Raw genomic sequence first — 27,458 nt, forward strand, 5'->3', positions numbered from 1 at the left:
TACTCATTTCAATTTCTTCTCATTTTGAGTTTGACTTGGTTATTCATTGTAATTTCTGTTTGTTTTGAGCTTCATTTATTTATTGATGGTGATTTGCGGTAGTTTAACGCTTGGAAGATTGTTTGACTTTATTTCTGCTCATTTTTGGTTTAATGGAGCTCTTTACTTTTCTTTGAAAATCTTATTTTGTGGATAAAATTTTTGAAATTAATCCAGAAAGGAGTGATCTTTATGACTAAAATTATAGACAAACGGAGCCAGCCCCACATGATAATGTGAATTATTTACCACTACTAAAAAATAATAATAATTAGTTTTAAGAGGATACTATATTTCAAGATAGCTTGAAAACAAGGAAAAATTTTATTTTATCAGAGGCAACGCTCTAGCGTTACCTACAGTAAAAGCCATACGGCTCCAATGTTTTATTATTTATTAATTAAAAAAAAAAATCCGAAAAATAAGTTTTTCAAAGAAAAGTAAAGGCCATTTTAAAATTAAGCTCAGGATATACAAATACCTGTTAAAATTCAAACTCAAAACGACGAGAAATTACTATTAAAGAATAAATGAAACCCAAAACGGACAGAAATTAAATGAACAATCATAGAAAAAACATACAACAAGTAATAATATAAATGAATAAATAGATCTTAAAGCGAGTAATGCTTAAATTGAATAAGAAAATCAAGCTTAAAACGAAAAAAAAATATTTTGCTATTAAAGTATAAATGAAACCTAAAACGAACAGAAATTATATAAACAACCAATGCGAACAAACATGCAATATATATTAATGTAAATGAATAAATAATTCTTAAAACAAGTGAAACTTAAATTGAATATGCAAATCAAGTTTGAATTGAATAAAAATAACTGCAAACAAGAGTTTGGGTATCGTCTCACTGCAGACGCCTAAAACCTACTGCGTCATTGGCGCTTTACTGAAAACTATAAGAGTCTTGAACAGTCTTGGAAAGTATAAACAAAATCAAATTGAATATTAGATATATATTGATATTAATTGTTGAAAGATCCATCAGTTCAAGATTTTTTTTCACTGTAATTTTTATTTTCATTTTCATTTTCAATGCTGTAAGAACAGTAAAAGAATAAATTTCTAATATACTAGTTATTCGTTTTCAGTGAAGCACCAATGACGCAGAAGGCTTTTGGTTTTTACAGTTAAATAAGGGGAAAGAAGTCAAATTTAGTATGTATTGAAACTACATTTGTCTTGAACCATCTTGAGAAGAAGTAATAAATTAAACTGAATATTTGATGCACAATGATATTAGCTTCTGAAAGGTAATCCGTTCAAAATTTTATTATAATTTTAATATTTATCTTCAATATTAAGTACAAAAGAAAACATTTGTAATATAATTTGTTTTCAGTAAAGCGCCAATGACGCAGTAGGTTTTAGGCTTCTGCAGTGAGGCGATGCCCAAACTCTTGTTTGTAGTTATTTTTATTCGATTCAAACTTGATTTGCATATTCAATTTAAGTTTCACTTGTTTTAAGATTTATTTATTCATTTACATTAATATATATTGTATGTTTGTTGTCATTGTTTGTTTATTTAATTTCTGTTCGTTTTAAGTTTCATTTATACTTTAATAGCAAACTATTTTTTTCCGTTTTAAGCTTGATTTTCATATTCAATCTAAGCATTACTCGCTTTAAGATCATTTTATTCAATTATATTATTACTTGTTGTATGTTTTTTGCTATGATTGTTTATTTAATTTCTGTTCGTTTTGGGTTTCATTTATTCCTTAATAGTAATTTCTGGTCATTTTGAGTTTAAATTTTAAACGGTATTTGTATCTCCTGAGCTTAAGTTTAAAATTGCCTTCACTTTTCTTTGAAAAACTTATTTTTCGGCATTTTTTTAATTAATTTTTGTTCGTTTTTGATTGCAAAAAGTTTTAAGTTTGTATGGCATGGGGGGGGGGGGGTGCTTACTGTCTGATTATTCTTGACTTTAAAAAAACGAATCTAGAACTTTCAATTTAAATCGAATGAGGCTTTTTTCAAAGTCTATACGATTACCTCTTTGATAAAAACCTTATGTATGAACAATAGACAGCTTGCATAACTTGTGGACAGCGATTGACAACAATTAATGGATTGAGAAAATAGCTCCAATAAGGGGGTTTAGACCATTTCACTTGCTGACACAAAAGGATCACGACTGTTTAGAACTGACCTTAATAGGATTTTGTGTGCCAAAATAATTTTGCATCTATCACGAAGTATGTATTGTAAACATATAATTGGATAATTATAACAGATTTACTATTTGTTCTTCCCATACAAGACTTTACCCTATTAAAGTCTTTGGGATGGGGCGGCGTAGTAGGCATAAAGAAGAAAACCTTAGCGTAGACAGTAGGAGAGGAGGAGGGTGAGGTTGGAGTCCCATCCAATACGGGGCGAAACTTCACTTATCTCCTCCGTTCCAGATTTAGGAGATTATACAGACTCATTGGGCTGTAGAATGTTGGATCATTTGAGTTGTGGAAGACGTTAAAATAATCAAAAATACTTTATATTTTCAGTTATTGCAGGATTGATTTCATAGATTGTGGAATGGTGAGCCCCCTGGGCCATTATTTGGGTGAGCCTCAACTCATAATATGCAATTTTGATTAATTGTTTCGTGTTATATGCATATATTATTCTATATATGTTATTTTGAGTTACACTTTTATCGCATTGCGTTCATTTTTAAGCCTTGAGATAAATACTGAAACCTTAGCGTAGACAGTGGTAGGGGGAAGTCTCCCCCCTCACATGCATAACTCAGCAGCCACAGAGAAAGTAATACAAATGAAAATAATCTGTCTTTTGAAAATGTCTTTTCAAAAGACACGAACAAAATCGTCTAAAGGGACCTGAAGTGCTATCTCTGACATTTCCGTTGATTCTTTATTCCCGTTACTTTCAGATGTAAAATTTAGAATGTTATCGAATGGGTTTAGTCGTTCCCTCTCTGAATAATTCACATATGGAAAACCCGCCCCTGGGAAATTCCTCCCCCCTCAAAGAACATTTTCTTTTCCTGCTGATAATGCCCCCGCGTTAAATTCCACCCAGCAGAAATTTATTTATTAATTTACATTAATATCAGCACTAAATTTATTTATTGATTTACATTAATATCTATTGTATGTTTGTTTAAATTGATTGTTTATTTAATGGTTGTTTGATTGTTTATATGCTCCCAGGGCATAACTTACGACGCCTACCCCCGGGCTCTGGTGGGCTGTGTCGACACCAGAGTTTTTTGTTATCAGAACTTTGAACTATTTTAACAAAATGTCTATCTAAAAACTTTTATCTGATGCATTTAGGGCGTGGAGGAGGGGGGAGAGCTAGTTGCCCTCCAATCTCTTTTGACTTAAAAAGTGAAGAAGAACTATCAATTTCCAGTCAAATGAGCCCTCTCCAACGTTTATACGAGCACCCCTTCCATAAGAAATAATGGGAAAGATTTGGAGAATTCTTAGATTACAACCCTTGCCCTGAGGGCTATTGGGGATTGGTCATCCTCAAAGACCTAGTTTACAGAACTCAAAACTACGTTTAATAATATGGCTGTCTCAAAATTTTGATTGGATGTGTTTGGGGAAATGGTGGCTTGAGAGGGGAGTTAGTTGCCCTCAAACCCCTTTTGACTATTAAAAAAACGCATTATCCCTTTGAATTTCCAATCGAATGAGCCTTTTTTGAAGTTTCTACGACATCGCCTTCTATAAAAACCTTATATGCCCCAAGGGTATAACTTAAAACCCTTGCCTTGAGGGTTGTGGGGGAGTGTCCTCCTCAAAAACATATTTTCTATCTGAAAATCAACTACTCTGAACAAAATGGCTATCTCAAAATTGTGATTGGATGTGTTTGGGGGAATGATGGGCGTGAGAGGGGGGATAGTTAACCTCCAATCACTTTCAACTATTAAAAAGGGCACCAGCCCAGTGAATTTCCAATCGAATGAGCCTTTTTTGAAGTTTCTACGACAACGCCTTCTATAAAAATCTTATATGCCCCCAGGGCATAGCTTAAAACCCTTGCCCTAAGGGTTGTGGGGGAGTATCCTCCTCAAAAACATATTTTCTATCTGGAAATCAGCTACGCTGAACAAAATGGATATCTCAAAATTTTGATTGGATGTGTTTGGGGAACTTTTGAAAAGGGCAGTAACCCTTTGCATTTCCAATCGAATGAGTCTTTTTTGAAGTTTCTACGACACCACCTTCTATAAAAACCTTATATGCCCCCAGGGTATAACCTAAAACCCTTGCCCTGAGGGTTGTGGGGGATTGTCCACCTCGAAAACATATTTTCTATATGTAAATTAAGTACGCTGAACAAAATGGCTATCTCAAAATTTTGATTGGATGTGTTTGGGGGAATGATGGGCGTGGGGGGGGGGGGGGCTAGTTGCCCTCCAATAACTTTAGACGATTAAAAAGGGCACAATCCCTTTGAATTTCCAATTGAATGACTTTTTTTGAAGTTTCTACGACAACGCCTTCTATAAAAACCTTATATGCCCGACCGGGCATAACTTAAAACCCTTGCGCTGAGGGATGTGGGGGAGTGTCCTCCTCAAAAACATATTTTCTATCTGGAAATCAACTACGCTGAACAAAATGGCTATCTCAAAATTTTGATTGGATGTGTTTAGGGAAATGACGGGAGTGGGGGGGGGGGCTAGTTGCCCTCCAATCACTTTCGACTATTGAAAAGGGCACTATCCCTTTGAATTTCCAATCGAATGAGTCTGTTTTGAAGTTGCCACGACAACGCCTTCTATAAAAAACCTTATATGCCCCCAGGACATAACTTAAAACCCTTGCCCTGAGGGTTGTGGGGGAGTGTCCTCCTGAAAAATATATTTTCTATCTGGAAATCAACTACGCTGAACAAATGGCTATCTCAAAATTTTGATTGGATGTGTTTGGGGGAACGATTGGTGTGGGGGGGGGCTACTTGCCCTCCAATCATTTTCGACTATTAAAAAGGGCACTAGAACTCTCGATTTCCAATCGAATGAGCCCCCTTATGAAGTTTCTACGACGACCCCTTTGACATGAAGTGCCTCTGGGAAAAAAAAAAAATAATAAAACATTGGAGTCGTATGGCCTTTACTACGACAACGCCTTCTATAAAAACCTTATATGCCCCCAGGGCATAACTTAAAACCCTTGCCCTAAGGGTTGTGGTGGAGTGTCCTCCACCACAACACCCTTGCCCTGAGGGTTGTGGGGGAATGCCCTCCTCAAAAATATATTTTCTATGTGGAAATCAACACAACTGAACAAAATGGCTAACTCAAAATTTTGATTGGATGTGTTTGGGGGAATGATGAGCGTGGGGGGATACCCCTTCCATATGAAGTGCCTCTGGGAAAAATATAATAATAATAAATCAGAGGCAACACTGTAGCGTTGCCTATAGTAAAGGCCATACGGCTCCAATGTTTTATTATTTATTTTTTTTCCCAGAGGCACTTCATATGGAAGGAGTCGTAGTATAAACTTCAAAGGGAGCTTATTCAATTGGAAATTAAGAGTTCTAGTGCCCTTTTTAAGAGTCGAAAATGATTGGAGGGCAACTAGCCCCCCCCCCCCGCCCATCATTCCCCCAAACACATCTTATCAAAATTTTGAGATAGCCATTTTGTTCAGCGTAGTTGATTTCCAGATGGAAAAGATATTTTTGAGGAGGACACTCCTCCACAACCCTCAGGGGAAGGGTTTTAATTGATGCCCTGGGGGTATATAAGGTTTTTATAGACGGCGTTGTCGTAGAACTTCAAAACAGACTCATTCGATTGGAAATCCAAAGGGCTATTGCCCTTTTAATAGTATAAAGTGATTGGAGGGCAACTCGCCCCCCCCACGCCCTTCATTCACCTAAATACGTCTAATCAAAATTCGGAGATAGCCATTTTGTTCAGCGTAGTTGATTTCCACATAGAAAATATGTTTTTGAGGAGGACACTCCCCCACATCCCTGAAGGCAAGGGTTTTAAGTTATACCCTGGGGGCATATAAGATTTTTATAGAAGGCGGTGTCGTAGAAACTTCAAAAAAGGCTCATTCGATTGGAAATTCAAAGGGCTAGGGTCCTTTTTAATAGTCGAAAGTGATTTGAGGGCAACTAACGCCCCTCTCACGCCCACCTTTTCCCCAAGCACATCCAATCAAAATTTTGAGACAGTCATTTTATTAAACGTAGTTTTAAGTTCTGGAAATTAGGTCTTTGAGGATGACAACTCCTCCACAGTCCTCAGGGCAAGGGTTGCAAGTTATGTTCTTGAGGCATACAAGGTTTTGTATAGACAACGTTGTCGTAGAAACTTCAGAAAGGGCTCATTCGATTCGAAATTTAAATGACTAGTTCCCTTTTCAATAGTCGAAAGTGATTCTAAGGCAACTGACACCCCTTCCACTCCCATCCCCCACAGTCTTCAGGGGTAAGGGTTACAAGTTATGCCCTGGGGGCATATATGGTTCTTATGGAAGGAATGCTCGTATAAACTTCAGAGAGGGCTCAGTGGATTGTAAACTGAAAGTTCAAGTTCAATTTTTAAGCGTCAAAAGATATTGGAGGGTAACCAGCTCCCCCCCCCCAAACCCTTTTTTCACGAATGCAACCAATACAAATTTTAAGATAGCTATTTTGTTAAAAATAGTTCAAAGATCATATTACAAAAATTCCGGTGTTGACACAACCCAACAAGGCCCGGAGGCAGGCGTTGTAAGTTATGCCCTGGGGACATATATAGGTTTTATGGAAGAGATGCTCGTATTAACTTCAAAGAGGGATCACGTGATTGGAAATTGAAACTTCTAGTTCACTTTTTAATAGTCAAAAGAGATTGGAAGGCACCTAGCCCCCCCCTCCTCGCCCTTTTTTCCTCAAACCCATTCGATAAGAACTTTGAGATAGCTTTTTTTTAATAGTGCAAAGACCATATAACAAAAACGCAGGGGTCAACACAGACCCTCCCCCCTAGGGCCTGAGGGCAGGTGTTGTAATTTATGCCCTTGGGGAATACATGGTTCTTATTGAAGGGATGCTCGTAAAAAATTTAGTGATGGCAGATTTGATTGGAAATTGAAAGTTCTAGTTAAGTTTTTTCGAGTCAAAAGAGATTGGAGGGCAACTAGCCCCCCATGCCCCTTCTCCTCCAAATGCATCCAATAAAAATTTTGAGATAGCCATTAAGTTAATAATTTCCCAAAAGTCAGATAACACAAACTCAGGTGTCATCACAACCTCCCAGGGCCCGGGGGCCGGAGTTGTAAGTTATGCCCTGGGGCATATATTGTTCGTATGAAAGGGATGCTCACATAAACTTCAGAGAGGGCTCTTTTGATTGGATATTGAAAGTTGGAGCCCACTTTTTAATAGTCAAAAGGGATCCGAGGGCAGCTATCCCCCAACCCATCTGATGAAAATTTTGAGATAGACATCTTGTTAAAAATAGTTCAAAGGTCGGATAAGAAAAAATCCGGTGTCAATAGAACCCCCCAGGGCACAGGCGAAGGCGTTCTAAGTCACGCCCTAAGGACATATATGGTTCTTATGAAAGGGAGGCTCGTATAAACATAGAGGGCTCATGTGATTGTAAATTGAACGTTCTAGTACACTTTTTAAGATTCAAGAGAGTTACACTAGCCCCCCCACGCTCTTGTCCTCCCTCACCCGTCCCCTAAACAATTTTAAATATCCAGGTTTTTGGACAGTGTTCATAAATTAGATAACAAACACACTCTCCCGAGCCCGGGGGTAGGCAGTGTAAGTGTTGTTCTGGGGGCGTTTATTCTTCTTATGGAAGGGATGTTCGTATAAACTTCAGAGAGGCTCATTTGATTGGAAATTGAAAGTTCTAGTTCAATTTTTAAGAGTCAAAAAATATACAAGGACAACTAGCCCCCCCCCACCCCCAAACACACCCTTTTCCCCCCAAGCCCATCTGATAAAGTTTTTATAATAGCCATTTCATTAAAACGAGTTCAAAGGTCAGATAAGAAAATTCCTGGCATATATAAGGTGTTTATAGAAAGCGTTGTCGTAGAAACTCAAAAAGGGATCATTCGATTGGAAATCGAAAGGCCTAGTGCCCTTTTTAATAATCGAAAGTGATTGGAATGCTTGACATTTTTATAGTCAAGATCGATGTGGGTATAATGTATCATTTTTTTTGTTGTTGTTGTTGTTTAGACCAGGGCACTTCGTATCGGAGGAGTTGCCGTAGGAACTTCGAAAAGGGCTAATTCGATTGAAAAGAGAAAGGGCTTATGTTATTTTTAATAGTCGAAAGTGATTGGAGGGAAACTAATCCCCCTCCCTCACCCACCCTCCCATTTGCCTTTATGTTTAAAAAGTAAATGTTGCCTTAAGATTAAATCAAAATGCACTGTGTTAATGCTAATTCCGAATAAGGCATCTCAGCACTATCCCAAGAACGACTGAAGGTATTATGTTCAAACTTTCGGGGCTACTTCTGCTCTTAAAATTTAACCGAATCAAAATAGTGTAAGTGTATCCAAGCTATCAAAGAAAGTAAACATATTTTTTTTTGCAAATGGTATCAAGTTTTCCATTTCAGGTCAACTAGAGAAGGTATGAAACCAAATTAAACACTACTATTTGTGTCCAGATTTTAAAAAGGTCTATGTTGTTAAAAATTTCTGAAATTTTTTTTTCCAGCAAACAAATAGCAGGCCAAATTATAAATTCATAAAAAAACGAAAAGATTTAAAGTATTATTTTCTTTTTCCCCGAAAAGACTATGTCAATACAAAACGAACAGAAATTAATTGAAAAAACTTTTTCCACAAAATAAGCTTTTCAAAGAAAAGTAAAGAACTCCACTAAACCAAAAATGAGCAAAAATAAAATCAAATAATTTACCATGCGTGAAACTACCACCCATCAGCATCGATAAATAAATGAAACCCAAAACGAACATACATTACAATAAATAACCGAGTCAAACTCAAAACGAGCAGAAATTAACATAAATTGGGCCCAAAACCCCTATGCCTTCCCAAGGCTAGAACATAATTTGCATTACTGAAAAAAATACAAATGAATGTGCATTGTCAGTTTAATATACATATACTGATATTTAGTAACCAAAAGGTTAATATTCTTTGATTTATTAAAGTTATAAAAGTAAAAACATTTATATTTTTTCAGTAAAGTGCAAATTATGTCCTGGCCTTGGGAAGGCATAGGGTTTTGAGCCCAACTTATGTTAATTTCTGCTCATTTTGAGTAACCTGAATGCATTCAACCGAGTAAGAGCTCTTCGTGCAAGGACCTATTACAAGTGAATGAATTGGTCTAGTTGAACAGTTAATATTAACCGCGATAAATTAGTCTGCTGTGAGCTGAACTTATGAACTTTGATGTTTGAATTTGGATAAGTTTCTAAAGGATGGGAAATCTCTAAACTTGTCTGCGTCTACGGCAACGAGTCAAGGTGATGAAGTTTCTATAAGGTCTTTAGCAGAAAGTATCAGTTTGATTTTAGAAACAGTTGAAGGAAATACTGCCACCTTAGAATCATTAAAATCTAACATCAGAGCAATAGAAGATAATGTAAAAAAAATTGGAAGAAATTGTTGCTGAATCAAGTAAAGAAGTGGCGCAGCTGATACCGCGTGTTCAAAATGTTGAATTAGAGACGGCAAGCTTCAAAAATCAAATACCTGTGTTGGCGGAGGAAAATATGGCGCTTAAATCACATATCGACAATATGTCGCTTACTCTGATGAAATTGGTAAGTAATGAAAATGATAAACATTTAGTGATGTGGAATGTGAAAGTTCAAGATGAAATAAGAGCACAGGAATTACTGTCTAAAGTTGTTATTGAAGGCCTTGATCTTCCAGCCCCAAGCCCAGTTAAGTTGGTGGATTTCAGGGAAAATGCCAAATTCTTGAAATTTGAAGGAATGAGATTTTGAAGAACGCCAAGAAACTGAAAAACAAAAAAATTGGAGGTTTCAAGAAAATATATATGATGGATGATACGCCAAAGTCTGTTCGTGAAGTTCGAAAGAGGTTGCTTCATGTGAAATTGCACGATTTTGGAATTGACTCTTGGTTGTCGAAAGGTGTACCCCCCTGCCTAGTTATAAAGCGGCGAGATGGTCCGAATGAACGACTAACAGTTAGTGAAGGTTTCGCTCTAATTACTGACCTTGAAAGGATACATGGTGGTCGAATCGCAAATATGGATACATGATTTTTCTAAGACAAATTGTGTTGATATGATAGTGGATTATTTTTGATAAATAATGTGAGTATGGGTGTGCGATATTTATTTAGGGTGAAATAAAAAATCTGGTGGGTTCGCTGCGGTTTTACGTATTTGGGTGAAATTATTATGATTAAGAATTTATTTAGTGTGAGTTTTAGTGTTTGTAATTTTTTGTGGGAGAGGCATGGGGGGGTACTCTTTGGCGTGAGATCAGTACATGATAATGATTAGTCAAGTTCACGAGATCCCTACATCTAGGCTGGAGGAATTGGAAAGAAATTCAGCCCTTTTTAGTAATGTTTTCTAAAATAATAATGGAATATAATTGGATAATAATGAAATTTTAAATTCTTTTTTAGTCCCCCCAAATAAATATTTGTTTTCTCATGAAATAGTTCATAAAAACCAAAATATGAGGAGAATATCTTTTTGGAACTGTCGTGGATGGAAGAGCGGGCAAGATGCAATTAAAAATATTTTTTTGAATCTGGTACGGATATTTTTGGAGTTTGTGAAACATTTTTAGATGAAATTTCGGGAAAAAAAAAATTAATATTAGTGATTTCCAAATTTTCACGTAACTCAACAAAAGCAAGGTGGTTTAGCAATACTGGTTAAAAATTATGTTCCGGCACGACTGAAAGAAGAATTTTTATATTTGAATACGGAGATGATTTTCGAAAGCTGTATCGTTGAATGTTTTCTACCAAATAATGATAAACTTTTAATTGCTGTAATTTATCGTCCTCCCTCATCAAATAAGGCAGATTTTATTGATAAATTCGAAAATATGTGTGACATCAAATCTTCGAATGCCATTTTTAATCCTTGGGGACTTCAATATTGATTTAATGGGATGTCTCCCATCTAGACAGCAAGGAATCGACCGACATGTCCTTCAGTTTTTGGAATGTAACCTTTCTCATGGTATGAACCCAGTATGTTTTATTCCGACACGCATAACAAATTCTTCTTTTTCTCTGATTGATAACATTTTTGCACCTTATCCGTGTGAGGCTACATTCGTGGTTATGGAGGATACTTTTGACCATTGTATTTTAATGTCTGACTTCAAAGCGCAAAAGATAGTCAATAAAGAAAATCAAATGAAGAGGAGAAACTTTTCACAAGTAAATATGAATAAATTGATTTCTAATCTTAACGATGTAAGATGGAGTGAAGTTATTAATGAGAATGACCCCAACATATCTTTAGATATATTTGATCGAATTTTGAATGAAAAACTAGACCTTCATTGCCCATTTAAAACTACACACCGGAAAAGAACCTCACCTAAACAACCTTGGATAAGTCCATTACTTCTAAAATCTATCAAGGAAAAAAATAGACTGTATAAGATAAAAATGAAATACCCCTCAGCTCATAATGTACAGCGATTCAAAAATTAAAAAAATTTGCTCGTTAAAATTATCAAAACAAGTGAAAAAATGTATTATGAAAATGCATTTAAAAAATCTGATTCACCTCGGACTACATGAAAATTAATTAAGGAAAAAATTGGAAACAATATTAAAAATCCACACCCTGAAGTGATCATAAATGAAAATGGTGTTGAGTTGAAGGGGAAGGATGCTGTTGCAGAATATTTTTGTCATTATTTTTCTCATACTAGTTCTACCGCTGAACTGGAACCCCCTGAATCTCCATCTCATTCATATAAAGAATATCTCCCGCCATCCGAAAATTCCAGTATGTTCCTGGTTCAGGTCACTTTCTGTGAGTTCCAGAAAGGAATTGTGAATCTAATGAGTGGTAATTCTCTAGGTCTAGATGGGCTCTCCACAAATATTCTGAAAGAACTTGCATGCGTAATTCGCGTCTCGTTGCTTCATATTTTAAATGCATCTATGTCATCAGGGATCTTTCCGGAAATATAGAAATCTGCAAGAGTTATTCCAATTCATAAGAAAGGTGATAAGACAGATATAGATAACTATCGCCCAATAGCTATTCTTTCCCCTATATCTAAGGGTATTGAAAATATTATTCAAAAAAGAATTGTCTCGTGTTTTGATAAAAGGAATTTATTTACTAAAAATCAGTTTGGATTCAGGGCGGGTCATTCTACTGAACAAGCTATTGCAGCGCTAATTTTGGAGATTAATGATTCATTAAATGATGAAAATCCTGTATTTACTCTTTTCTATGGTATAAAAAAATCGTTTGATACGCTAAACCATGAAATTCTAGTGAAGAAAACTAATAATACAGGTATTAGAGGTAATGGCCTAGAGCTAATAAAATCTTACTTGCATGGTCGAAAAATTCAGGTTGAAGTAAATGGGCAACTGTCAAGCCATATTATAATTGGTGATATTGGAGTCCCCCAGGGATCAGTATTAGGGCCATTACTATTTTTGATTTATATAAATGACCTTTCGAGGTGTTTACCCCAAGATAGTAGTTTAGCAGTAATTTTTGCAGATGATACGGCGGTGACAGTAAAAGCTAAAACCCCATCTTTGTTGGCTGAGTGACAGCAATGAATTCTTTGAATAAATGGTTTGCATGTAACTACCTGGCTCCGAATTTTTCTAAAACTGAATTCATGATTTTTGGGCGGTCACAGCGGGCAGTATATAAAATTACCATAGAAGAGTCAATTGTAAATCAAAGTAGGATAAAAAGAGTAAATTCATTTCGTTACCTTAGGATTATTCTTGATGAGCTTTTATCTTTCCGTAAGCATTCTGATTATTTGAGATTGAAACTTGCCCATAACTTAGGTTGTCTTCATAGAATGAAACATGTATTTCCTTTTTCCATCCTTAAAATTTTATATCATTCTCTAATTCAATCATATTTTAAATATTGCCCTGTAATATACCTCAACACATTTATGGTCCATCTCTAACCTCTTCAGATAATTCAAAATAAGGCGGTTAGAATCCTGGGTACTTTTGTTCATCGCCCAGTGAGGCTTCAGAATCTTTCAGAAACCCAAACTTTATATCTTTTTCTCAATATACTTAATCTCAAACAACTGAAAGACCTGCATACAGCAATGTGGTATTATGATATCCAATCTTCGGCAAATTATTTCCATGATCTGGGTATAATTGAGACTCCCATTTCTCCTGCCCACCACGTCCGCTCCAAGGTGTATCGCCTTCCCCCAATTAAATCTGAAAGAGCTAGATTCTCAATCAGATACTAGATTCCTCATATTGCAAATAAATTTAATTTAATAGATGTGTCCCCAAGATTCAAGAGCCGATTTTCTTTGAAAAAACATATTTCAAAAATTGTTCTTTGCCTGGATGTTGGGATTGGTGAATTTGGATTTTAGTATGAAATTTGTTGTGGTGTTCTCGCACTGGGGTGGCCTCCTCTGTTATATCCTACCATGTGTGTCTTTTTTTTCTTTTTTCATTATTGATATGCTTTATTTATTATTTCGGCATTTTTTTTTATTTTATGTTTTTGGCCGACACATCGAGCCCTGCTCCCCGTCGGCCAGTTTAGAAAATTATTTATTCATGTAATTCGTTTGTTTAATAAATAACTTATAACTTATAATCTTTGAAAAACTTATTTTGTGGAAAAAGTTTTTTTAAATTAATCTGGAAGAGAGCTAGAGCTAGTACAGAAACATATCTATAGAAATAAATTACATTTTTTTTTTTTTTTGCACAGTGAGCAGAGCACACTGAAGTTGAAGTAGCCTTAAACTTTGACTTGAAACTTCAAAACTTGACCACTTCTTTCAGAAAAGAATTTTGGAGGGTTATTCCGTGTTGATAAGAAAAGAGGGTAAAGGCGCAGTTTAGTTCCTCCTGTAGTGTAGGGCGCAGGATCCATATGGTAAAGGTGCAGGTTAGTTCTCCCTTATAAAAACAACTTATTTCAGCAGATACAAAGAAGAAGCCCATTTGCGGCATTCTGTGGGACCCCAAGGTCCAATGTTAGTATCAGATCCCGCGAGTGGCAGTTTATGCTCGTTAAGTTCTGGCTGTACCGGCCACAAGTGCCCCAGCTAAACGACTTTTTAGCACGATAGGACTGATAGTGACTGCAAAAAAATCAATGGCTCCAGGCAGAGTGAAAAAACTCACTTTTGTTACATCAATTGCAACTGAAGTGATGTAACCGCTGATTTAAAACTGTTGGTGTTGTTAAGCAATAGTATCTAACTTGTATACAGTGTTTTTTTTATGTTTTTATTTGTTTTTTTCACTTCCTTTTCGTATGTATTAGATGAACAGGAGATGTTTGAACTTCAAACTTTGAAAGTTATGCACACATTAGCCCAAATCATTAACAAGAAGAAAATGACTAAACACAGGATTTTACAGGAACAATGCGATGTTAAACATAAACACAACATAGGTTTCCCTGGGTCTAATCGCTAAAAATGAGAATTCTACTTTGTCTGATCGACGGTGAACATAAACACTTTCCACACGGCCCAACAAATTCCTGTTTTGTCACATTGTTCTTGTATGTTTTTAGCAAACCATTTAAAAATCCTTACTAAAATCAAGTTGAGGTTGAACGTGCTTGGTGAAATGGAATTTTTATTCCATTTCACGCCGCCGGTCAGAAATCGACGACGCGCCACCAAAAAATTTTAGGCGCGCCTGGCGGCGCGCCTCCGACGATATTAAATCACACATTCACCGCCCTCATGTCGGCGTGGCGCGGCTTCGGGGACTACTCTAGGGGCATATATAGTTCTTATGGAGGGGATATTCGTTTAAACTTCGGAGAGGGGTCATTTGATTTGAAATTGGAAGTTCTTGTTTACTTTTTAAGAGTCAAAAGAGATCGGAGGGCAACTAGCCCCCCCCTCCTCCACGCCCTAAATGCATCAGATAAAAATTTTGAGATGGATATTTTGTTAAAAATAGTTCAAAGTTCTGATAAAAAAAAAACTCTGGTGTCGACACAGCCCCCCAGGGCCAAAGGGTAGGCGTTGTAAATTATGCCCTGGGGCATATATGGTTTTTATGGAAGGGAAGATCGTATAAAATTCCTAGAGGACTCATTTGATTGGAAATTGAAAGTTGTAATTCACTTTTTAGGAGTCAAAAGTGATTGGAGGGCAGCTAGCCTCCCCCCACACTCCATTTAATTTTTTCCCCAGAGGCACTTCATCTAGAAGGGGTCGTCGTATAAACTTCAAAGGGGGTTCATTCGATTGAAAATCGAGAGTTCTAGTGCCCTTTTTAAGATGCAAAAGTGATCAGAGGGCAACTGGCCCCCCAAGCCCTTTTTCCCCAAATGCATCTCATAAAAAGTTTGAGGTAGCCATTTTGTTAAAAATAGTTGAAAGATCATACAACAAAAAACCTTTACGTACGGTCATTTCGTTAAAAATTGTTCAAAGTTCAGATAAGAAAAATTCCTGTGTCAACCCCCCCCCCAGGGCCGGGGAAGTCGGTGTAAGTATTGCTCTGGGGGCATATATGGCTATTATGGAAGGTATGCTCGTATAAAATTCAGAGACGGTTCATTTGAATATAAATTAAAAGTTGTAGTTCATTTTCTCAGAGCGAAAAAAGACTCGAGGGCAACTAGCCCCTCCCGCCCTCTAAGCCTTTGGGCTATCGGATGGATAAACCCATCCGATAAAAATTTCAGGTGACCATTTTGTTAAAAATAATTCAACCATCAGATATTAAAACTCCAAGGTCGACAAAACCCCCCAGGGCCCATGTACAGGCGTTGTAAGTTATACTCTGGGGATATATATGGTTCTTTTAGAAGGGATACTCGTATAAACTTCAGAGAGGGCTCATTTGATTGAAAATAGAAAGTTCTAGTTCACTTTTAAAGAGTCAAAAGAGACCGAAGCTGAATCTAGTCCCCCCCCACGCCCTTTTTCCCCAAACCCATCTGATACAAATTTTGAGATAGCCATTTTTTTTAAAATAGTTAAAACATCAGATAATAAAAACTCCGAGGTTGACACAAGCCCATTTTTTCACTTTGATATTGTTATTTTGATGTCAGTTTTGATACTTTGATAAATATTTGATTTTTTTTAAAGTTTGATTTTGAAATAAGAAATTTTTGAAAACTTGAAATTTTTTGCAATCAAAAACGATCTAAAATTAATGAAAAGAAATTTTCCGAAATATAAGTTTTTCAAAGAAAAGTAAAGGTCATTTTAAAGTTAAGCTCAGCAGATACAAATACCTTTTAAAATTCAAACTCAAAACGACCAGAAATTACAATTAAAGAATAAATGAAACCCAAAACGAACAGAAATTAAATAAGCAATCATAGCAAAAACATACAACAAGTAATAATATAAATGAATAAATAGATCTTAAAGCGTGTAATGCTTAGATTGAATATGAGTATCAACCTTAAAATGAAAAAAAAAAATACTTTCCTATTGAAGTACAAATAAAACTTATAACGAATAGAAATTAAATGAACAATCAATGCAAACAAACATACAATAGATATTAATGTAAATTAATAAATAAATCTTAAAACGAGTAAAACTTAAATTGAACATACAAATCAAGCTTGAAAAGAATAAAAATCACTACAAATAAGGGTTTGGGTATGACCCCCTTCACTCAGTGTAAAAGCCTAACACCTACTGCGTCATTCGCGCAATACTGAAAACTATGTGCTTCTTGAACAGTCTTGGAAAGTATAAACGGCATCAAAATGCATATTAAACGCATAATTATATTAATTGTTGCCAGATCCATCAGTTCGAGAATTTTTTTCACTGTAATTGTATTTTTATTTAATACTGTAAGAACTGGAAAACAAAATATTTGTAATATAATCCGTTTTCAGTTAATCTCCAATGACGTAGTAGGCTTTTGGTTTTTATTTACAGTTAGGAAAGTAGGCAGTATCCAAACACTTGTCTGTAGGGAAACTATATTCGTCTGTAACAACTTTAAAAAGAGCTAATAAATTAAACTGAATATTTTATGTATAATGATATTAATTGCTGAAAGCTCATCAGTTCAAAATTTTACTATAACTTTTATTTTCAATATTAAGTAAAAAAGAAAATATTTGTCATAAAATTGGTTTTCAGTAAAGCGCCAATGACGCAGTAGGTTTTAGACTTACAGTGAGAGAAGAGTAGGGAAGCCATAATGATTCCCGGGCTACACCACTGCTGCCGTCTAAAATTTAGTGTAACCCCGACAGGCTATAATTTATTAAAGGATTATTGATCGAGTCTAATGGGGACAATGCCCCCCTTTCCAAGGTCGATTTATTTGTTGTTTCTAGGTGTAATGACTCCGGGGCGAAGTCTGTACATGCGCATTAACGGGAAGAGATGTACTGATCCACGAAGGGGGACAGATTTCTGAGAAATTGATTGCCTAATCGACTAGGACAAGAGGGGAAGTGGATTTCTAGGAAATTGATTTACATAAACGAAGAGGAATTATTGATCCACTAACGGAATTAGAAATGACATCACTTGGTTCCTAGGAATTATGCGGGACTCAAAAGAGATAGAAATTCAATTTTTAAATATGGCTTCTTTGGTCTTTAGTGACAAAGATAAATTATTATTCTATTTTTTAAATATGGCTTCTCCGATCTTTAGGTCAGAGAGATAAATTGGCGATAAATTAATATTCTATCGAAGCCTTAATAGAGTAACCAAGAACACCTTAGAGATGAAGAGATTAACGCGGTAATTTTTTCCTGGGGATTTCAAATGTGACAGCGCAGGGATGCCAAAACAAAAGGAACACGCAGAAATTACGTTTAGGGATTATTTGGGCGAAACCATTTGAGACATTTTAGAAGATGATTTAGGCGAAACATTTTGAGTCATTTTAGAAGACGATTTGCGCGAAACAGTTTGAGACATTTTAGAAGATGATTTAGAAGATCAAAAGGGGTGAAACTCTGTGGTCATTATAATACACAAGTTCCATTTGAACAGTGTTGCGAGGTCCCCTACCCCAACCCAAAGGGCCCCCCTACCCCAACCCAAATGCCCCAAAGGCCCCAAAGGCCCCCGAGCCCCCAGATTTTTTTTTTACTTTTTTGAATCAATTTGTTTGTATGTCTGGGTTAGTGTTTGCAAGGCCAAGACTTTGTCTTTGTTGGTTTGAATGTCCAAAGTGTCTGTCATTCTCTGTTTGTATGTCTGAATCTATTTTTTTTGCATGTCTGGGTTGGTGTTTGCAAGTTCAAGAATTTGTCTTTGTTGGTTTGTATATCCAAAGTGCCTGTCTTTCTCTGTTTGCATGTCTGAATCTATTTGTTTGCATGTCTGAGTTGGTGTTTGCAATTCCAAGTATTTGTCTTTGTTGGTTTAAATGTCTAAAGTGCCTGTCATTCTCTTTTTGTATGTCTGAATCTATTTGTTTGCATGTCTGGGTTGGTGTTTGCAAGTTCAAGAATTTGTCTTTGTTGGTTTGAATGTCTAAAGTGCATGTCTTTCTCGGTTTCTGTGTCTGATTCTATTTGTTTGGATTTCTGGGTTGCTGTTTGCATGTCCAAGTATTGATCTTTTTTTGTTTGAATGTCTAAAGTGTCTGCCTTTCTCTATTTGTATGTTTGATTCTACTTGTCTTCATTATTGGAGTAGTGGATGAATGCCTACTTATTTTCCTTTATTGGTTCGAATATCTAAAGTTTCTGTCTTTTTCTGTTTTTGTATCTGATTGTATTTGTTTGCATGTCTGTGTTGATGTTTTAAAGTCAAAAAATTTGTCTTTGTTGGTTTGAATGTTTAATGTGTCAGTCTTTCGCTGTTTGTGTGTCTGATTCTATTTGTTTGGATGCCTGGGTTGGTGTTTGCAAGTCCAAGAATTTGTCTTTGTTGGTTTTAATGTCTAAAGTGTCTGTCTTTTTCTGTTTGTGTGTCTGATTCTATTTGTTTGCATGTCTAAAGTGTCTGTCATTCTCTGTTTGTGTGTCTGATTCTATTTGTTTGCATGTCTGGGTTGGTGTTTGCAAGTCCAAGTATTTGTCTTTGTTGATTTAAATGTTTAAAGTGTCTGTCTTTCTTTGTTTGTGTATTTGATTCTATTTGTTTGCATGTCTGGGTTGGTGTTTGCAAGTCAAAGTATTTGTCTTTATTGATTTGAATGTCTAAAGTGTCTGTCTTTCTCTGTTAGTGTGTCTGATTCTATTTGTTTGCATGTCTGGGATGGTGTTTGCAAGTCCAAGAATTTGTCTTTGTTTGTTTGAATGTCTAAAGTGTCTGTCTTTCTCTGTTTGTGTGTTTGATTCTATTTGTTTGCATGTCTGGGTTGGTGTTTGCAAGTCCAAGTATTTGTATTTGTTGGTTTGAATGTCTCAAGTGTCTTTCCTTCTCTGTATGTTTGTCTGATTCTATTTGTTTGCATGTCTGGGTTGGTGTTTGCAAGTCCAAGAATTTGTCTTTGTTGGTTTAAATGTCTAAAGTGTCTGTATTTCTCTGTTTGTATGTTTGATTCTATTTATTTGCATGTCTGGGTTGGTGTTTGCAAGTCCAAGTATTTGTCTTTGTTGAGTGAATGTCTAAAGTGTCTGTCTTTCTCTGTTTGTGTGTCTGATTCTATTTGTTTGCATGTCTGGGTTGGTATTTGCAAGTAAAAGAATTTGTCATTGTTGGTTTGAATGTCTAAAGTGTCTGTCTTTCTCTGTTTGTGTGTTTGATTCTATTTATTTGCATGTCTGGGTTGGTGTTTGCAAGTCCAAGTATTTGTCTTTGTTGGCTTGAATGTCTAAAGTGTCTGTCTTTCTCTGTTTTTGTGTCTGATTCTATTTGTTTGCATGTCTGGGTTGGTGTTTGCAAGTCCAAGAATTTCTCTTTGTTGGTTCGAATGTCTAAAGTGTCTGTCTTTCTCTGTTTGTGTCTGATTCTATTTGTTTACATGTCTTGGTTGATGTTTGCAAGTCCAAGTATTTTTCTTAGTTTGATTGAATGTCTAAAGTGTCTGTCTTTCTCTGTTTTTGTGTCTAATTCTATTTGTTTGCATGTCTGGGTTGGTGTTTGCAAGTCCGAGAATTTGTCTTTGTTGGTTTGAATGTCTAAAGTCTCTGTCTTTCTCTGTTTGTGTGTCTGATTCATTTGTTTGCATGTCTGGGCTGGTGTTTGCAAGTCCAAGAATTTGTCTTTGTTGGTTTGAATGTTTAAAGTGTCTGTCTTTCTCTGTTTTTTTGGGTGATCCTATTTGTTTGCATGTCTGGATAAGTGTTTGAAGTACAAGAATTTTTCTTTGTCTATATGAATGACTACATTTTCTGTACTTCTGTGTACGTTTGTCTGATTATATTTGTTTACATGTCTGGGTTGGTGTTTGCAAGTCCAAGAATTTTTCCTTGTTGGTTTGAATGTCTAAAGTATCTGTCTTTCTCTATTTGTGTGTCTGATTCTATTTGTTTACTTGTCTGGGTTGGAGTTTGCAAGTCCAAGTATTTGTCTTTGTTGGTTTGAATGTCTAAAGTGTCTGTCTTTCTCATTTTGTGTGTCTGATTCTATTTGTTTGCATATCTGGGTTGGTGTTTGCAAGTCCAAGTATTTGTCTTTTTTGGTTTGAATGTCTAAAGTGTCTGTCTTTCTCTGTTTGTGTGTCTGATTCTATTTGTTTGCATGTCTGGGTTATCGTTTGCAAGTTCAAGAATTTTTCTCTATTGGTTTGAATGTATAAAGTGTCTGTCTTGCTATGTTTGCATGTCTGATTCTATTTGTTTAAATGTTTAAGTATATGTTTGGAATACAAAGTATTTGTCATTGGTGGTTTGAATGTCAAAAGTGTATTTATTTCTCTTTTTGTGTGTCTAATTCTATTTGTTTGCATGTCTGGCTTGGTATTTGCAAGTCAAAGAATCTGTCTGTGTTGGTTTGAATGTCTACAGTGTCTGTCTTTCTCTGTTTGTGTGTCTGATCCTATTTGTTTGCATGTCTGGGTGGCTGTTTGCAAATCCAAGTATTTGTTTTTGTTGGTTTGAATGTCTAAAGTGTCTGTCTTTCTCTTTTTGTGTGTCTGATTCTATTTGTTTGCATGTCTGGGTTGGTGTTTGCAAGTCCAAGAATTTGTATTTGTTGGTTTGAATGTCTAAAGTGTCTGTCTTTCTCTGTTTGTATGTCTGATTCTATATGTTTGCATGTCTGGGTTGGTGTTTGCAAGTCCAAGAATTTGTCTTTGTTGGTTTGAATTTATAAAGTGTCTGTCTTTCTCTGTTTATATGTATTAATCTATTTGTTTGCATGTCTGGGCTGGTGTTTGCAAGTCCAAGTATTTGTCTTTGTTGATTTAAATGTCTAAAGTGTCTGTCTTTCTTTGTTTGTGTGTCTGATTCTATTTGTTTGCATGTCTGGGTTGGTGTTTGCAAGTCCAAGAATTTATCTTTGTTGGCTTGAATGTCTAAAGTGTCTGTCTTTCTCTGTTTGTGTATCTGATTCTTTTTATGTATATATCAAAATTGATGTTTGAATTTCCGTCAATGACTCTTTGTTGGTTTGAATGCCTAATGTCTTAGTCGGTATCTGTATGCGTGGCTGATTCAGCGTGTTCGTATGTCTTGGTTGACGTTTGCGTTTCAAAGAATCGTTCAGTGTTGTCTTTAATGACAATATAGTATTTCGTTCTCTTTTTGTGTGTCAGTTTCAATTTCTTTACATGTCTAGGTTGGTGTTTGCAAGTCCAAGTATTTGTCTTTGTTGGTTTGAAAGTCTAAAGTGTCTGTCTTTCTCTGTTTGTGTGTCTGATTCTATTTGTTTGCATGTCTGGGTTGGTGTTTGCAAGTCCGAGAATTTGTCTTTGTTGGTTTGAATGCCTAAAGTGTCTGTCTTTCTCTGTTTGTGTGTCTGATTCATTTGTTTGCATATCTGGGTTAGTGTTTGCAAGTCCAAGTATTTGTCTTTGTTGGTTTGAATGTCTAAAGTGTCTGTCTTTCTCTGTTTGTGTGTCTGATCCTATTTGTTTGCATGTCTGGGTTGGTGTTTGAAGTCCAAGTATTTGTCTTTGTTGGTTTGAATGTCTAAAGCGTCTGGCTTTCTCTTTTTGTGTGTTTGATTCAATTTGTCTGGATTTCTGAGTTGATGTTTGTAAGCCCAAGAATTTGTTTTTGTTGGTTCGATTTTCTAAAGTATCTGTCTATATCTGTTTGGGTGCTTGATTCTATTTTTTTGAATGTCTGGGTTGATGTTTGCAAGTCTAAGAATTTGTCTTTGTTGGTTTGAATGTCTAAAGTGTCTGTCTTTCTCTATTTGTATGTTTGATTCTATTTATTTGCATGTTTGCGTTGGTGTTTGCAAGTCCATGTATTTGTCTTTGTTTGTTTTAATGTATAAAGTGTCTGTCTTTCTTTTTTTGTGTGTCTGATTCTATTTGTTTGCATTTGTGGTTTGGTATTTGCAAGTCCAAGAATTTGACTATGCTTGTTTGAATGTCTAAAGTATTTGTATTTCTATGTTTGTTTCTCTGATTCCATTAGTTTGCATGTCTGGGTTGGTGTTTGCAAGTCCAAGTATCTGTCATTGTTGGGTTGAATGTCTAAAGCGTCTGTCTTTCTCTGTTTGTGTGTCTGATTCTATTTGTTTGCACGTCTGGGTTGGTGTTTGCAAGTCCAAGAATTTGTCTTTGTTGGTTTGGATGTCTAAAGTGTCTGACTTTTTCTGTTTGTGTATCTGATTCTATTTGTTTGCATGTCTGAGTTGGTCTTTGCAAGTCCAAGAATTTGTCTTTGTTTGTTTGGACATCTAAAGTGTCTGTCTTTCTCTGTTTATGTGTCTGATTCTATTTGTTTGCATGTCTGGGTTGGTGTTTGCAAGTCCAAGAATTTGTCTTTTTTGGTTTGAATGTCCAAAGTGTCGGTCTTTCTCTGTTTGAGTGTCTGATTCTATTTGTTTACATTTCTGGGTTATCGTTTGCAAGTCCAAGAATTTGTCTTTGTTGGTTTGAATGTCTAAAGTGTCTGTCTTTCTCTGTGTGTCTGTCTGATTCTATTTGTTTGAATGTTTGGGTAGATGTTTGCAATTACAAGAATTTGTCTTTGTTGGTTTGAATGTCAAAAATGTCTGTCTTTCTCTTTTTGTGTTTTTGATTCTATTTATTTGCATGTCTGGCTTGATGTTTGCCAGTCCAAGAATCTGTCTTTGCTGGTTTGAATGTCTACAGTGTCTGTCTTTCTCTTTTTGTGTATTTGATTCTATTTGTTTGCATGTCTGGGTGGCTGTTTGCAAATCCAAGAATTTGTTTTTGTTGGTTTGAATGTCAAAAGTGTCTGTGTTACTCCTTTTGTATGTCTGATTCTATTAGTTGGCATATATGCGTTGATGCTTGCAAGTCTAAGAATTTACCATTGTTGGTTTGAATGTCTAAAGTGTCTGTCTTTCTCTGTTTGTGTGTCTGACATTCAAACCAACAAAGACAAATACTTGGACATTCAAACACTAACCCAGACATGCAAATAAATAGAATCAGATACACAAACAGAGAAAGACAGGTACTTTAGACATTCAAAACAACAAAGACAAATACTTGGACTTTCAAACACCAGCCCAAACATGTAAACAAATAGAATCAGACACACAAACAGAGATAGACAGACACTTTAGACATTCACACCAAGAAAGACAAATTCTTGGACTTGAAAAAACCAACCCAGACATGCATAAAATAGAATCAGACACACAAACCGAGAAACACATGCACCTTAGACATTCAAATCAATTAAGACAAATTCTTGAACTTGCAAACACCAGCCCAGACATGCAAACAAATAGATTCAGACACGCAAACAGAGAAAGACAGACACTTTAGACATTCAAACCAACAAAGACAAATTCTTGGACTTGCAAACACCAGCCCAGACATGCAAACCAATAGATTCAGACATGCAAACAGAGAAAGACAGGTACCTTAGACGTACAAACCAACAAAGACAAATTCTTTAACTTGGAAACACCAACCCAGACATGCAAACAAATAGATTCAGACATAAAAACAGAGAATGAGAGACACTTTAGACATTCAACCCATCAAAGACAAAGTCTTGGACTTGTAAAAACCAACCGAGACATATAAACAAATAGATTCAGACATGTAAACAGAGAAAGACGGGCACTTTAGACATACAAACCAATAAAGGCAAACACTTGGACTTGCAAACACCAACCCAGACATACAAACAAATTGATTCAAAAAAGTATAAAAAATGTGGGGGCTCGGGGGCCTTTGGGGTCCGGGGGACCTTGGGGGCTCGGGGGCCTTTTGGGGCCCGTGGGTCCTTTGGGGGTCCGAGGGGCCTTTGAAAGCCTTCGGGGCCCGGGGGCCTTTGGGTTGGGGTAGGGGGGCCCTTTGGGTTGGGGTATGGGACCTCGCAACACTGTTCAAATGGAAATTGTGTATTATAATGACCACAGAGTTTCACCCCTTTTGATCTTCTAAATCATCTTCTAAAATCATCTTCTAAAGTGTCTCAAACTGTTTCGCGCAAATCATCTTCTAAAATGACTCAAACTGTTTCGCCTAAATCATCTTCTAAAATGTCTCAAATAGTTTCGCCCAAATAGTCCCTAAACGTAATTTCTGCCTGTTCCTTTTGTTTTGGCATCCCTGCGCTGTCACATTTGAAATTCCCAGGAAAAAATTCCCGCGTTAATCTCTTCATCTCTAAGGTGTTCTTGGTTACTCTATTAAGGCTTCAATAGAATATTAATTTATAGCTAAATTATCACTCTGACCTATAGATCGGAGAAGCCATATTTAAAAAATAGAATATTAATTTATCTCTGTCACTAAAGACCAAAGAAGCCATATTTAAAAATGGAATTTCTATCTCTTTTGAGTCCCGCATAATTCCTAGGAAACAAGTGATGTCATTTCTAATTCCGTTAGTGGATCAATAATTCCCCTTCGTTTATGAAAATCAATTTCCTAGAAATCTACTTCCCCTTTTGTCCTAGTCGATTATGCAATCAGTTTCTCAGAAATCTGTCCCCCTTTGTGGATCAATACATTTCTTCCCGTTAATGCGCATGTGCAAACTTCACCCCGGAGTCATTACACCTAGAAACAACAAATAAATCGACCTTGAAAAGGGTGGCATTGACCCCATTAGACTCGATCAATAATCCTTGAATAAATTATAGCCTGTCGGCGGTAGACTAAATTGTAGATGGCAGCAGTGGTGTAGCCCGGGACTCATTATGGCTTCCCTACTGAGAAGGAGGTTATACCCAAACTCTTGTTTGTGGTGATTTCTATTCGTTTCAAGCTTGATTTGCATATTCAATTTAAGTTTCACTCGTTTTAAGATTTATTTATTAATTTACATTAATATCTATTGTATGTTTGTTTGCACTGATTGTTTATTTAATTAATTTCTGTTAGTTTTAAGTTTCATTTATACTTCAATACGAAAATGTTTTTTTTTTTCATTTTAAGCTTGATACTCATATTCAATCTAAGCATTACTCGTTTTAAGATCTATTTATTCATTTATATTATTACTTGTTGTATGTTTTTGCTATGATTGCTTATTTAATTTAAGTTCGTTTTGGGTTTCATTTATTCTTTAATAGTAATTTCTGGTCGTTTTGAGTTTGAATTTTAAAAGGTATTTGTATCTGCTGAGCTTAAGTTTAAAATGGCCTTTACTTTTCTTTGAAAAACTTATTTTTCGGAAAGTTTTCTTTTAATTAATCTTAGGAAAGGCCGCGCAGGTTTGCAATCAAGACTAGGTCATATTCCAATTTACAAACTTGCTCGAGCACTAAATAGGCTACGCAAAATGCATATGGAAACGGTGAATCCCTTTCTCTTCTTTCAACTCTTGCCTCCTATAAATTACCATCAAGGAAATTATTCAAATTTTTCCAATGAGTTAGATATGAGCAGAAACAATTTTTTTTTTCAGATGGATCCGACTGTCTAGAAACACAAAGAGACATTGCGTTCAACCGATGATTTTCTCGGGAAAATTGTACGATGGCTACAGGCAAGAAGCAATCACCATGAAGCCACAGAATAAGAGGATAGTCATGGTTTGATTTTTGGAACATGATACAATACTTCACAGGGCAAGAATCCTGAAGTCACTAGGCCAGAGAGGATGAAAAGCATCTTGATCCAGCTTTGTTATTGACAGCTGACTTTTCATGGGAGCAAGGGGCAAGTTAAGCCTAAAAATTTCAGCGGTGCTGGTAGAGTTCTAGGAAGCGAAGCTTAACCCTCCGTCCCTAGTTAGCATTGGAAATCCGTTAGCACACCTCGACGTGGTGAAGAGGTACGGAAGGTGAGATTCAACCCAGCTTTCTAGGGCTATGATGATAGAAAGGTTGAGATGGCTAGGGCACGTTCTCCGGATGAAGGATGACAGATTGCCAAAGCTTGTCCTTTTCGGCCAACCGTCTAGGGCTAAACGAAAAGTAGGTCGTCCTCGTTTGGGATGGGAGGATGCGGCAAGGAAATATTTAAGGGAAATGGGAACTTCCCGGGAGGGTGTAAAGGGGGAGGCTTTGAACAGATTGGGATGGAGGAAGAGCGTGCGTAGCTGTGTTGTCCTCAGGCGACTTTGTTCTAGGCTGAATTATTATTAGTAGTAGTACTTGGGGTATTGCAACAGAAGTTCAATAAAACCCACTTTATTCAATGTTAAGCTATTATTACTCTTATTTTTACTAACCTCATTATTACTCTATTTTTTTTCCTATTTCCAAAACAGGCGCTTTATAAGAAAATGCACTAAGAGGTATTAAAAAGCCCAAAGTCGCCAATACCACATAATTTTTTTTTATAACTGTTTTTTTTTTTTTACTTAAAAGACACAGGCTCGAAAAGTTCAGTCATATTTACAATTCTCCTTTCAGTTGCTATTTTTTGCACCAAGATCTGATAATTTCTTCGGTTAATTTTCCTCATCTTTCCTTAAAATCATACTAGTATATGAATTTAAATAAATTTTTTTTGTATATTTTATTTAAATAAAAAGTATACATTATTATTAAAAAATAAATAATATAACACCATGAGAAAATCTACAAAAATTTAAACTAAACTCAAATTTTTAATTCATGGCGAATACATATTCAAATCGTTGTGATTTCTAGGGTTCGTAGCAAGTTTGCGAGTTAACTGAATGGCTTATAGGTAACATTATCAAAATATTTTGTAGTTAGGCATTATTCATCAAACGTATTTCCTTTCAAAATACTCTCTTTTTTCGGCTAATAGAGTACTCGTTTTGTACTTGGTTAAAGCTC

General features: G+C 36.0%; 1 protein-coding gene across 1 annotated transcript in view; it reads right to left on the reverse strand.

Moving 5' to 3' along the window:
- Nucleotides 1-27,458, reverse strand: part of LOC148948705 (uncharacterized) — a 159,840-nt gene that overhangs the window by 68,262 nt on the left and 64,120 nt on the right. The gene's annotated exons all lie outside the window — the stretch shown is intronic.

The sequence above is a fragment of the Artemia sp. Qi Xiang Cuo genome, chromosome 9, assembly GCF_049724085.1.
Source record: "Artemia sp. Qi Xiang Cuo chromosome 9, ASM4972408v1, whole genome shotgun sequence".
Taxonomy (NCBI): domain Eukaryota; kingdom Metazoa; phylum Arthropoda; class Branchiopoda; order Anostraca; family Artemiidae; genus Artemia; species Artemia sp. Qi Xiang Cuo.